Here is a 13501-nt window from a genome sequence, read left to right as displayed (position 1 = left end):
AAGCAATGGGCTATTCTTCAACCAGTTTCTTTATTCTACCAGTAGTAGGATTTTTCCTTTCAGGAAGAACAGATCACTAAAATTCATGATGACTTTCAAATATTTGAATGTTTGGAACAATTTACTTTCAAATATTCCAAGACTGCACTGTCCCAGGCTGGTATTTCCAAACTCGATGGCTTGGACTTATGAGCCTCATTCCCAGCATTAACTGCAATCTTAGCATTCTCCTCCAATAAGATTACAATCTTACCACTGAAATAAATTTTTAATATCTTTGCATTTTTAGTTAATGACTCACATTTTTCTAAAATATTCAGCATTACTGTTTTTCCCACTGTTTCTAAAAGTACATCTGATTCTGAACAAATAAAAGTATTTTGGATTAAAGAAAGGATGAATACTTTCATCAAAAAATAACTAAATTTTAGCATCCCTTTGGAAGCAAAATGACAGTCGAACTAATATCCAATATTTAACTTTATCTCAGGATTCTCAGTTCCTTAAAACACCTTGGAAAATGCTTTTACAACAGAAGTCTTGCGCTTATAACCAGATGCCAGGTAGGGTCTCTTTGGCCCTTAATATTTAAGATGTGTTTTTGCATCCCTACAGAGCAGTGTCCTCTCAAAGATTGTGCTTCATATTCTCTGACTCTAGCATTTTCATGGTTTCTGCTGGCTCTGAGCTCCTGCTTTGCTAAATTAATTAAATGTAGGAATCATATTGTATTTCACTTGTGTTGTCCTGCTTATACCTTAGTGAAAGTCAGGACTTTTCTTTAATTTCTTCCCTAACAGACAACTCACATAGTATTAGTTTGCATTAAATATTTTAGAAAAAAAATTGGAAATTAGAGTTAAATATTCTAACTCAGGTTGATTCTTCATCCTTTTTAGAGCTGTGAGACTTGAGTTGATGTCCTTCATGCATCATATCTTCCCCATCACTTAAGAAGCCATTGAGATATTTGCATATTTAGCTGTCTCCTACCTGTTAAGAAAATTTTAAATTTATTTTTATATTTAGTTAATGGCTCACATTTTCTGTAAAGTGTTCAGCATTACTTAATTTTAGATAAGTATAGAGAACTAATGGGTTCAATGATAGTCTCTATCCATGTCCTAAAGAAACATCATGATAGGTAGATATGTCATTTTCCTTTTTCATAAAACAAACAAGCAAACAAACCAAAAAACCACTCAACTTTCTCAAAAAGGGCTAATATGTAAAAGGCCTCTATCCAGGTTTTTAGTGTTGCCTAGAGTATATTCAGTTGAAATGTCTTTTTTCCTATTCTAGTTATTAACTCATGCACAGCAGTGGGAGATTTACTCTAATCTTAATATGCAGTCCAAGTTTCTCTCTAAGGCAAAGAGCATCTATTAGAATAAAAGGACTTAAGAAGCCGTAGGAAAATGACAGGAGGAAGCCAAGGGATTCAGGAGACTCAAGAGATGAACTTCGGGAGGAAATCAGTATTATCATAGTATGAGTATAAAGCACATAAAGCTAAATTTATTTCTGGGCTGAGTTGTATTACCTACCATTTAATAAAAGCGTTATGATTGGATAATTTAGGCAAATCTCTGGATGAATCCAGTAGTCTCGATACTGTTATCATCCTCATGTATACTCACCTTAATCATCTGAAATTTTCAAGACATGATAGATAAATGGAATGTTGGTCCTATAAGGAAGGAAACTAAGAGGGCATATATATACAAAGACATATATATATGTATATACACAGATATATATATACACACACACACTCCAGTCCTCTTATAAAAATTAATAAACTAAACACAAATGATGAAATATTTTTCATCAAAACTATACAGAGAGGGCCTCCCTGGTGGCACAGTGGTTGAGAGTCCGCCTGCCGATGCAGGGGATACGGGTTCGTGCCCCGGTCTGGGAGGATCCCATATGCCGCAGAGCGGCTGGGCCCGTGAGCCATGGCCGCTGGGCCTGCGCATCCGGAGCCTGTGCTCCGCAACGGGAGAAGCCACAACAGTGAGAGTCCCGCATACCACAAAAAGAAAAAAAAAAAAAAAAAAAAAACTATACAGAGAAATGGCAAAGTTAGGAATAGAATCCTGATCTCCTGCCACTGACCCCTGAGCTTATTCTAGTTCTTTTTTTTTTTTTTGGCTGAGGTTTAAAATATTATACTGTTCACTTATTCATAATGTAAAATATGTAGTTTTAACATATATCTATATTTAGCATAAGTTATAAAATATGTGTTTTCAGATATCTTATTTCTGACTACTACAACAAAAGTACCACAGACTGGGTGGCTTACAACAAATAACTATTTCTTACAGTTCTGAAGGCTAGGAAGTGTAAGATCAAGGTGCTGGCAGATCTGTGTCAGGATTTCAACAACGGTTTTAGGTTTTTGTAAAAGAGGAAAATAAAGCTTTAAACTGGTGAGCATGATATTTGTAGGAATAACATTAGATTTTATAATATTTTGAAGTTTACATAATATTTTTGTATTCTTTTCTCATTAGACCTTCCTAACTAGCCCTGTATACAATGTAAAGAATGTTTGTCACATGGCAGTTTAGACAAAAGTATTTACCTTTGCTCCCATACTGAAACTGTGTTAACATGAGAACAACAAAAAGTGAATGTATAAACCTGTAAAAACAAAGAGATTAATGCGGTAAAAAAAAGGAGGCAACAGTGAATAAATACTGTCAACAAGTAGTGGAAATAAATAAAGGGATTTAGCATTCCTGAAAAAAAATAAACACCAAGGGCCTGCACACAGGGGTACTTGTGATAAAAAAGATAGTTCAAGCCACATATTCCCAGAAAGCCTCAGGGATTGGAGCCAGCAGGCATGATGATGAAGGCAAGGTGAGTCAACGGCTAAAGATGGGAAACAGGTGAGGGCTTGCATAAAAGCAGTGAGATCCTGAGGTCCCCTCCCTTGTTCATACATCTGCATAAGAACCTCCCCTCCCACAAAGATTGATATATTTTCTATTCATAAATTGGAATAAAGAGACTACAGTCCTAGGGAATTAAGACAGAGTGAACAGGGCTCCCCTGGTGGCGCAGTGGTTGAGAGTCCGCCTGCCGATGCAGGGGACATAGGATCGTGCCCCAGTGCGGGAGGGTCCCAAATGCCACGGAGCGGCTGGGCCCGTGAGCCATGGCCGCTGAGCCTGCATGTCCGGAGCCTGTGCTCCGCAATGGGAGAGGCCACAGCAGTGAGAGGCCCGCGTAACGCAAAAAAAAAAAACACACACACACACAAAAAAACCCCCAGAGTGAACAGCTGGGGAAAGGCGGTGAATAGAAACAGGGGAATAAGTGAAAGTACTCATTCCTCCAACCCTCTTGCATTATTAGGCTTTAAGAATACTTAAGTCCAGTGGCTTCCCTGGTGGTGCAGTGGTTAAGAATCCGCCTGCCAGTGCAGGGGACATGGGTTTGAGCCCTTAGCTGCTCCCGCATGCCGCGGAGCAACTAAGCCCGTGTGCCACAACTACTAAGCCTGTGCTCTACAGCCTGTGAGCCACAACTACTGAGCCTGCAGTGCTGCAGCTACTGAAGCCCACATGCCTAGAGCCCATGCTCTGCACAATGAGAAGCCTGTGCACCACAATGAAGAGTAGACCCTGCTCGCTGCAACTAGAGAAAGCCTGCACGCAGCAACAAACACCCAACGCAGCCAAAAATAAATAAAATAAAATAAATTAATTTAAAAAAACTTAAAAAAAAAAAAAGAATACTGAAGTCCAGCCAAGTGTTTATCCCCTTGGAAGGATATGAGAGGATCTTTCTTTGGAGAAACTGAGCAGGCTCAGATGAAATAAAATTTAAAAACTATAGATTCCAATATTTGGGATTCTCTGGCAATGTAATTGAGACTTCAGAGAGTCGCCACACCGTGAAGCACAGCAGGTGAGTGGCTTTCCCCATGCACGCTACTTTCAAACATTATATGACAGGACAATGAAGATTGCCAGACATGAGAAAGTATTCAACACAGAAGGTCACAGAGTCCAAAACCAAAATAAAGAGAGAAAATAGGTTACTTACCAAAGATCAGGAATTCAAATTGGAAAGGATTTCTTATTAACAACACTGCATACTAGAAAACAATGTAAAACTCTATTTAAAATTCTGAGCAAAAATGTTATCTAAAAATCTGTACCTGGCCCTCCCCCTCTGAAAAATAATGAGCGCAAAAAGAGGTTATTTATAAACATAGATTTTTCAAAAACGTGTAATTTCCCTTTTTAAGAAACTGAATAATCTGAGGCATTGAATGATAGACTCAGCCGGAAAAGAAATTAGCAAGGAATCTGGGAACCAGGGTTTAACCACAACTGAGGCAAAGAAGAGTCTCAGGAAAATAGCAGTTTGTCAAATTTAGACAGTAAACAGTACAGATTGAAGAAGGAAAATAGGGTTACATGAGGGCTTTACCATGATGGAGTGAAAAGGAAGGAATGACTGAGTACGTAATGTGTAACGTAAAGTGGAGACTAGTACTTAGAGAGGTTTATAATTTCATTGGAAATAATTAGTGATAGAGACATAGAAAACTAAAAATGTGCCAATCAAGTTAGTTATTAACCCCAAGAAGTACAAAAACATTGTGTCTCTCTGAATTTGATTACTCTAGATCATATAAGTCAAATCATACAAAATTTGTCTTTTTGTGACTGGATTATTTTACTTAACACTATGTCCTCAAGCTTTATCCATGTTGTGGCATGCTTCAGAACTCCCTTCCTTTTTAAGGCTTAATAATTTAATGTGCATACCACATTTTGCTTATTCATTCAACTGCCAATGGACATGTAGATTGTTCCTACCTTTTGCCATTGTGAATAGTGCTAATATGAACATAGCTTTATAAATATTTCTTCTAGATCCTGCTTTCAATTCCTTTGGGAATATACTCTAGAGTGGAATTGCTGGATCTTATAATAATTCTTTAAAAAAAATTAATGGGCCTCCATACTATTTTTCATAGTAGCTGCATCATTTTACATTCCAATTACCAGTGTGCAAGCATTCCAGTTTCTCCGCATCTTCAACAACACTTGTTACTTTTTGTTTTTTTTGACAGTAGGCACCAAATGGGTGTAAGGACCTACTTATTTCTTTCAAAACTTAAATTTTATATTCTTTCATTATTATTTGATTAAATATTTTCAAATAATTTTTATAAGTAATAGTTTCATGTGACACTATCTTATGATAAAATTGTGGGTTTGAGTTACATACATTTATAAATTATTTAACAATTGTACATAGGATGTGTTGAATAATAAATTCCCATCAATCTAAAAATATCTTTCTTTGCAAGCATGTCATAGAGCTCTATTATTCATATATGGTTTAATATTTAACATAGTTACTTGGATTAAAGCACAGATGGCATATAACTGCTTACTCTGGATTGTGCTCAGCTGCAATAAAACATATTTTAGTGTGGCTTAAACAAATAGGAGTTTACTTTTCTTGTGTAGTGAAAAATTTGGAGTTAAGAATTTGGCAAAGTTTTTTTTCTTGTTTAAACTATTGATCTTTATTCCCATACCAATGAAAGAAAAATTCTCTAATTAAGTCTACAGAGGTAAAACAATATTAAATCAGAGATTATACAGAACATAGTTCAGGCAACTGAACATTCTGTCAGACATAAAGTATGCCCTATTTATTCTCATTCTAAAGCTGGAGAGTTACATTTCCATGTATAGGCATAGAAAGTCAGGTCTATACCCTATCCACTTCTCTATGTATAATTTAAAACTACATTGCAATATATAATGAAGAAACTGACAGCTCTAGCTGTCTTTGTCACAGACCAATATATATTTTGATAATTCTAGTGCTTTTTGTCACTAATTCCCCACACAATCTGGATGAACCTTGTAATTTTAGTCTTTAAAATAATATGATAATACTAATTGCCATTAAACGGATGACAATTTTAGTCTTTAAAATAATACACTAACACTAATTGCCATTAAACTGATGCAACGTTGGGGTGCATGTGTCTTTTCAAATTAGTGTTTTTATTTTTTTCAGATATATACCCAGGAGTGAAATGGCCTTTTTCCAGCTTTATTGAGGTATAATTGACAAATAAAATTGTAAGACATTTCAAGTATACAGCATGATTTAATATATGTCTCCATTGTGAAAGGATTCCCCATTGAATTATTCCCCATCACATATTTACCTTATTTAAGTTCTACTTTCCAAGCAAATTTCAATTGTACAATACAGTGTTATCAATTTTAGTCAGCATGTTATACATTAGACACTCAGACCTTACTCATCTTATAATCGAAAGTATGTACCCTTTTACCAACCTCTCCTGACTTCCCCCACACCCTGGCAATCACTTTTCTATTTTTCTTTTTTATAATAGCCATTCTAGTGGACATGACGTGATATCTCATTGTGGCTTTGATTTGCATTTCCCTGATGATTATTGACATTGAGTCTCTTTCATATATTTGTTAGCCATTGTATATCTTTGCAAAAATATCTATTCAGGTATTTTGCCCAGTTTTTAATTGGCTTATTTGGTTTTTTACTATCGAGTTATATGAGTTCCTTATATATTTTGAATATTAATCCTAGGCGGTTTGCAAATATTTTCTGCCATTTTGTAGGTTGTCTTTTCATTTTATTGATTTTTTATTGAAGTATAGTTGATATACAATATATAAGTTACAGGTGTATAATATACTAATTCATAATATTTAAAGGTTATGTTTCATTTATAGTTATTATAAAATATTTGCTATATTCCCCGGTTGTACAATACAGCCTTGTAGCTTATTTGATACCTAATAGTTTGTACATCTTAATCCCCACCCCTATACTACCCCTCCCCCCTTCCCTCTCCCCACTGGTAGCCACTAGTTTGTTCTCTATGAGTCTGCTTCTTTTTTGTTAAATTCACTAGTTTGTTGGATTTTTTTAGATTCCACATATAAGTGGTATCATACAGTATTTGTCTTTCTCTTGTCTGACTTATTTCACTTAGCATAATGCCCTCCAAGTCCATTTATGTTGTTGCAAATGTCAAAATTCCATTCTTTTTTATGGCTGAGTAGTATTCCATTGTATATATATACCACAACTTCTTTATCCATTCATCTCTTGATGGACATGTAGGTTGCTTCTGTATCTTGGCAATTGTAAACAATGCTTCTATGAACATTGGGGTGCATGTGTCTTTTTGAATTAGTGTTTTTGTTTTTTTTGGCTATATACCCAGGAGTGGAATTGCTGGGTCACAAGGTATTTCTATTTTTAGTTTTGTGAGACACCTCCATACTGTTTTCCAGAGTGGCTGCACCAATTTACATTCCCACCAACAGTGTATTAGGGTTTCCTTTTCTCCATATCATCGCCAACATTTGTTATTTGTGTTCTTTTTGATGATAGCCACTCTGACAGATGTGAGGTTCTATCTCATTGTGGTTTTGATTTGTATTTCTGATGATTAGCTATGTTGAGCATCTTTTCATGTGCCTGTTGGTCATCTGCTTGTCCTCGTTGGAAAAAAATGTTCAGTTCTTCTGCCCATTTTTAATCTGTTTATTTATTTTTGATGTTGAGCTGTATGAGCATACTGATGGGTTTTTTTGCTGAGGAGAAGCTTTTTAGTTTGATGTAGTCCCACTTTTTTACTTTTGCTCTTGTTGCCTTTGCTTTTGGTGTCAAATCCAAAAAATTATTTCCAAGATCAGTGTTCAGGAGCTTATCCCCTCTGTTTTCATCTAGGAGTTTTATGGTTTTAGATCTTACATGAAAATCTTTAATACAGTTAATATTAATTTTTTCTGTATGATATAAGATGGGGTCCGGTTTCATGCTTTTGCATGTAATTATCCAGTTTTCCTAACACCATTTATTGAAGAGACTATCCTTTCTCTGTTGTATATTCTTGGCTTCTTTGTTGAAAATTAATTGACCAAATATGCATGGGTTTATTTCTGGGATGTTTATTCTCTTCCATTGAGCTATATGTCTGTTTTTAATGCCAGACCATACTGTTTTGATTACTATAACTTTGTAATATGTTTTGAAATCAGGACATGAGATGCCTTGAGCTTTATTATTCTTTCTCAAGATTGCTTTGACTATTTGGAGTCTTCTGTGGTTCCATGCAGATTTCAGGATTAGTTTTCTATTTCTATGAAAAATGCACTAGAGTTGTTTTAATTGTTCAGCTGTGTTACTAAGAACCCAGGATCCTACCTACCTTTATACTCCATTTCGTGAAAATGTTATCTTGTCACCTATGTCATGGTCAAAATATGGCTACTGCAGCTTCAGATGCAACATCTTTGTCCAGTAGAGGAAATAGAAGTGAAAAAGGAGCCAACAGTAATAGCCACTTGTCTTCCTTAATCAGGAAAGCAAAAGCTTTATCAAAACCCCACACTAGATTGACATGTACACACTGCTATATTTAAAATGGATAACCAACAAGGACCTACTGAATAACACAGGGAACTCTGCTCAATATTATGTAAAAACCTAAATGGGAAAAGAATTTGAAAAAGAATAGATACATGTGTATGTTTAACTGAATCACTTTGCTGTATACCTGAAACTATCACAACATTGTTAATCAACTATACTCCAATGTAAAATAAAAAGTTAAAAAAATAACCCACACTAATGTTCCATTAATTAGGCTGCCCAGTGTCATATGGCCATTCATTGCTGTAAGGGAGACTATGAATGTGAGTGTTAAGATGAGGTTGTCGTGAAACAATGCATTCTTTTTTCTGGGAAAACTGAGGAAATGAATAATGAGTAGACAATTAAAACACTGATCATCTGCCCTTATTACATTTATAGATTTCAGAGACTGAACTCAAAACAGAATCTGCACGTTCAAATATGTTATAGGTGGGAATAATTAATCAAATTTAATATGGCATGAAGAATGAAAAGGAGAAAGTAAAACAATTGTTTCATACGTACTTGTCCAAGACAGTTTACATACATTTCCTCCTTTACGTAACCAACTGGCATATAAATCCATATTTGTTGAATTGTAATTCTCATGTGCTTTCCACTACATACCATGTAGGAATTCTTTGTTTGTTCATTTTAGTGGAGGGAAGTCTAAGCTCACACAATTATGTTTTAAAAAATGCACACGTGCATGTAGTATTTCGTGTTAAAAATCATTTTAAGAAAGTTTAAGTGGTCTTAGTTTAAGACCCTTGTAAGCCAAACGCAGTAAGATTACCAGAAATTTCATATGCACTCCGAGAGGACCTCAGTAGAATAACTCCTTGTTCAAAAGATTCATCATATGGTAACTAGCTAACTCACATGCAAGTCTCAGTGGCTGTGATTTTCATAAGGCACACATTCTGATGTTCAGAAAACAGAACTGTCTGTTTTGATTTATAGTGGGCTTCATGTTTTATCTTACATTTCCATTTCAGCCTGCTGCCAAAATTTTAATCATTTCCAGGAAAACAAAATCAAATTGAAGATTCTTTTCAGACCTTTTAGGCTTAAAACTTCCCAGTCCACTCGCTCTTCTTCTCCCTGGGTTTATTTCTGAGTGCCTGGCTTATATAGTTCTATGATATTGTGGGAGGTATTGTGAAGTGGTTAGACTTAGAGCAGTTCTATTCTCTGAGACATAGACTATTGGTCTGATTTTCAGGATTTCCTTCCCTAGTGTCTCTAAACATACTGCTGGCTTCTGATCGCAAAATCTAGTAAATTGTATCCAATTCTATCCCTAGTCATTTTTGTGAGCAAACCCTATTGCCTTCAGACCATGGCTTCTTTCTTTCAGCTACTTTTAACTACTTCTGTGCCGTATCTGGAGGAATAGGGAAGGTTACACCCTAATAAATCTTTATATCTCAAGGGAAATTCAGAGTCATCTTAAGGAGGAATTCTTTGCTCCTGACCATTTATTACCCTCTGTGAGGCTGTTGATTCCAGAGTATCAGATGGCCTAGAACTTATCACTACTTTTATTGAACTACTATTGAAGAATTGTGGCTAAAGGGACTCTTCTATGAAAGCTGTGAAAGTTTCTGTGTTGCTGGGTTCTTCAAACTGTCTACAATCCAAAAAAAAAAAAAAAAAATCTTAGTTAGCAATGAGAATGGAGATATTTACCTTTGGGGGTGGGGGATGTATTTTCAGTCTTTTCAAGTGTGAATCTCTAATGTTAATTAGTATATTAACCTTTTTGGCATGTGAAAGCCAGCCAGAAGCAGCCTTTAGGGTTTTAAGGAAGGAGAAATAAGCAAGATAATTGGGAGAAAAATGTGTCAGGAGAAACACTAGTAGTAATAAAACTACTGAGGACCTAAAATATGATTTTAGTTGATAACCAGTGCTGAATCAAAGGCAAGCTTTTTCCTCCTTTCTGGTCCTTGTAACAAATTAATGAGTAGTTCTCCCACTCTTTAAAATGTTCTTATTTTCAAACAAAAATAATAGAAAATAAATTGCTTTTTTTTAACACTTGATTTCCTAGAGTGCCGAACCTGAATTTTGTTCATTCCTTTCAATTAATTTAGTGAAGCCCCACCCCTGTTTCTGAAAAAAGTACATTGAATATTGCATCATGTTTGTCTAATGACATGGGATTTGAAATTTTCTGTCCCCAAACTGTCTCTTTTGTGGTGATATAACACTCATGTCACCCACTCTCAGGAATATTCTATGAATTGCCCTTCATGAACATTTACTAGGGCTAGGTACTTTCATTTACTCCAAGAAATCTCTTTAAGCTTTTGTAAATGGTGCATTGTACTATGCAAAAAGCAGACCTCCAAGGAAAAAATAAATTTTCTCTATTTGGATGTCTAACAAAGACTAGGAACATACATTTTTCTAAAAGAAATGTAATCATGAGATAGATCAGCTACAATTGTAATGAGTACCTGAGACCTATAACTTATATGTCATGAAAGTTACTGATCTCTTTTTGTAAGAATGAGAAAAATACAGCTTTCTTTGGATACACTGTCATGTGTTTATTAGATAACTTCTAGGACATTTTAACCCATAGGGAGATAGTGTAAATCCTCTATTTTGTTTTACTACTGTTTTAGAACAATTTTCTCACAGTCCATAGGTGATTATTAAAAGATCACTTTCATTCCATTAAGCTAATGCTCATCTTACCTCATCTACCAATTTAAAGACTATATTGGAGGGACATCAATCAAGATGATGCAGTAAGAGGATGTGGAGCTCACCTCTCCCCATAAACACATCAAAAATACATCTACGTGTGGAACAATTCTCACCAAAAACTAGTTAGAAACTGACAGAAAGACTCCTATACAACCAAGTCTATAAAAAAGATCTACACATAATATAGTAGAAAGGAAAGAAAAGTGATCTGATTGGGACCTGTGCCCCTAGAAGGCAATTCAGAGGAAAAGGGAGAATACACAAGTGGAGACCTGCCCTGGGGAGAGCCACAGGTTGGATGCCCTAGACCTGAGGTCTGATGCAGGGGAGGTGAGCCCCCTTGGCTGGTTGAAGGACCCCTGGGACTAACGGGAGGGCTGTGGGAAGCCCATACTATGCTTGTGAGGAGCATGTGTGCACTGGCTAGCCCCTGAGGCAGGACACAGAGAGGTCTGCTCTAGCAGCTGCCAGGTTTCCCACCACCACCCTGGCATGCTTGTCACCTGAGCTGAGCAAAAGCTCCAGCCCTGCTCACTCCCTGTTACAGTTTAGCACTGCATCTGGGGTGGCCAGGGTCAAGGAGGAGACTTGGCCTTGGGATGCAGAGGTGACCCCATGGAGCCTGGGTGGGGTGGTGGTGGCCCTTGTTGGCACTTAAGCATCATGTCAGAAGGTCCACTGCAACTTGCCTTGATACACGCGTGGGTCCCACCTGCCCTGTGCATGGCTCCACAACAGGGCAGGGGTGGTACAAGGGACCAAGGGGATTTTCACTCAAGGCTGCATCTGTGCAGAGTGAGGGAAGCAGTGGCAAGTACCTGTATATGTAGTGCATCATAGACAGCTCAGACCTCTGTATGTGGCCAACATGTGCTTAGAGCCCACATGGGTCCCCCCCGCTTCAGCGCTACCCGCTCTGGGGCAAGGGTCTAGGTACTCAGATAGGGGAAAACACACACTTAAAGAGAATGGAGCCAGCTTGGGCTGGACCCTCAGGGCTTCTGCTCCAGCAACTTGGGATTAGACCTTACCCCTGAAAGGGCAGTATTGGCCATTGAGCAGAGGGGAAGTCCTGCCTCACACCTATCTTCAGCTCTAGCCACTCTACCTACAGCCTCACCCCCTGCCAAGGTGATAGCTGCCAGCAAACCCTGGGGAAAGATATGACTTGCATCCACACCAAATCCAGCTCTCCCACCAAAGGCGTTGGGCACATGCAGTCTGTATAGGGACGCTCCCACATAAGAACACCCCTTCAAGACCACAATAGGTAACAGTTTCACCTAAATTCATAGAGGCAGAGAAAATTAAGCAAAATGAAAAGGCAGAGGAACTGCTCTCTATTGAAAGAGCATGAAAAAACCCCTGAAAAAATAATGAAAGAAATAAACAGTTTACCAGAGAAGAATTCAAAACACTGATAATAAAAATTTTAACTGAATTAGGGAAAAGAATAGATGAGCACAGTGAGAATTTTGACAGGGAACTAGAAAATATAAAAAATACCCAAGACTATATTAAATTTAGGCAATATAGTGGGTTCAGATATAAATGATCATTTTCATACATTGAAATATTAACACTTTTCTGTATGCACAGTAGCAATATTCCTGTTTTGCAAGAGATAGTGTTGATCTTTAAAATTCAGTCTTTTTTTGTTCTCTGATTTTTATCTTCTTGCGATTTAGGGTTTTTAAATATGTATTAAAAGAGATCTTTAGATTTATACAGATTCTTGACATATTTTTATGTATAAATTGAGAAATCATTTTGGGTAACTTATTTCTAAGGCAAACACAACAACTACATCACAACTGCTATGTGGCTAACAGTGATCCTGACTTTACAAATATCAAAATGTTAAAAAAAAAAAAAAAACCATCCTACTCACAACCTTGCTTAAGAAATAGAATAATTCCCAACAATGTTGCTGTTGCTGTTGCATATTTCCCTGAAGAAGTATCTTCCTACTATCTTTCCTAGAAGAAATCAATGTTGTAAAATTTGTATTTCTTATTCCCTTGTTTTTTCTGTACAGTCTTACCAAATATTTATCCTAAACAACTTATTGTTTGATTTTGTTTCTTAGCTGATATAACAAGATGATTTTGTTTTTAAGCTGATATAACAAGATAACTATATTACCTGTATTCTTATATGACCTTTTTTTAAAATTTAGCATTATGTGATATTCATCCACACTACCATGTATATCTATTATTCATTTTCCATGTTGTATAGTATCCCACTATATGCATATGATTCCGTTTATAAATTCTCTTCTTGATGGACATTTGGGCTGTTTTTAATG

Source organism: Mesoplodon densirostris, chromosome 11, assembly GCF_025265405.1.
Source record: "Mesoplodon densirostris isolate mMesDen1 chromosome 11, mMesDen1 primary haplotype, whole genome shotgun sequence".
In the NCBI taxonomy this organism is placed as follows: domain Eukaryota; kingdom Metazoa; phylum Chordata; class Mammalia; order Artiodactyla; family Ziphiidae; genus Mesoplodon; species Mesoplodon densirostris.
The sequence above is the reverse complement of the archived record's forward strand: the minus strand, read 5'-3'. Positions refer to the sequence as shown.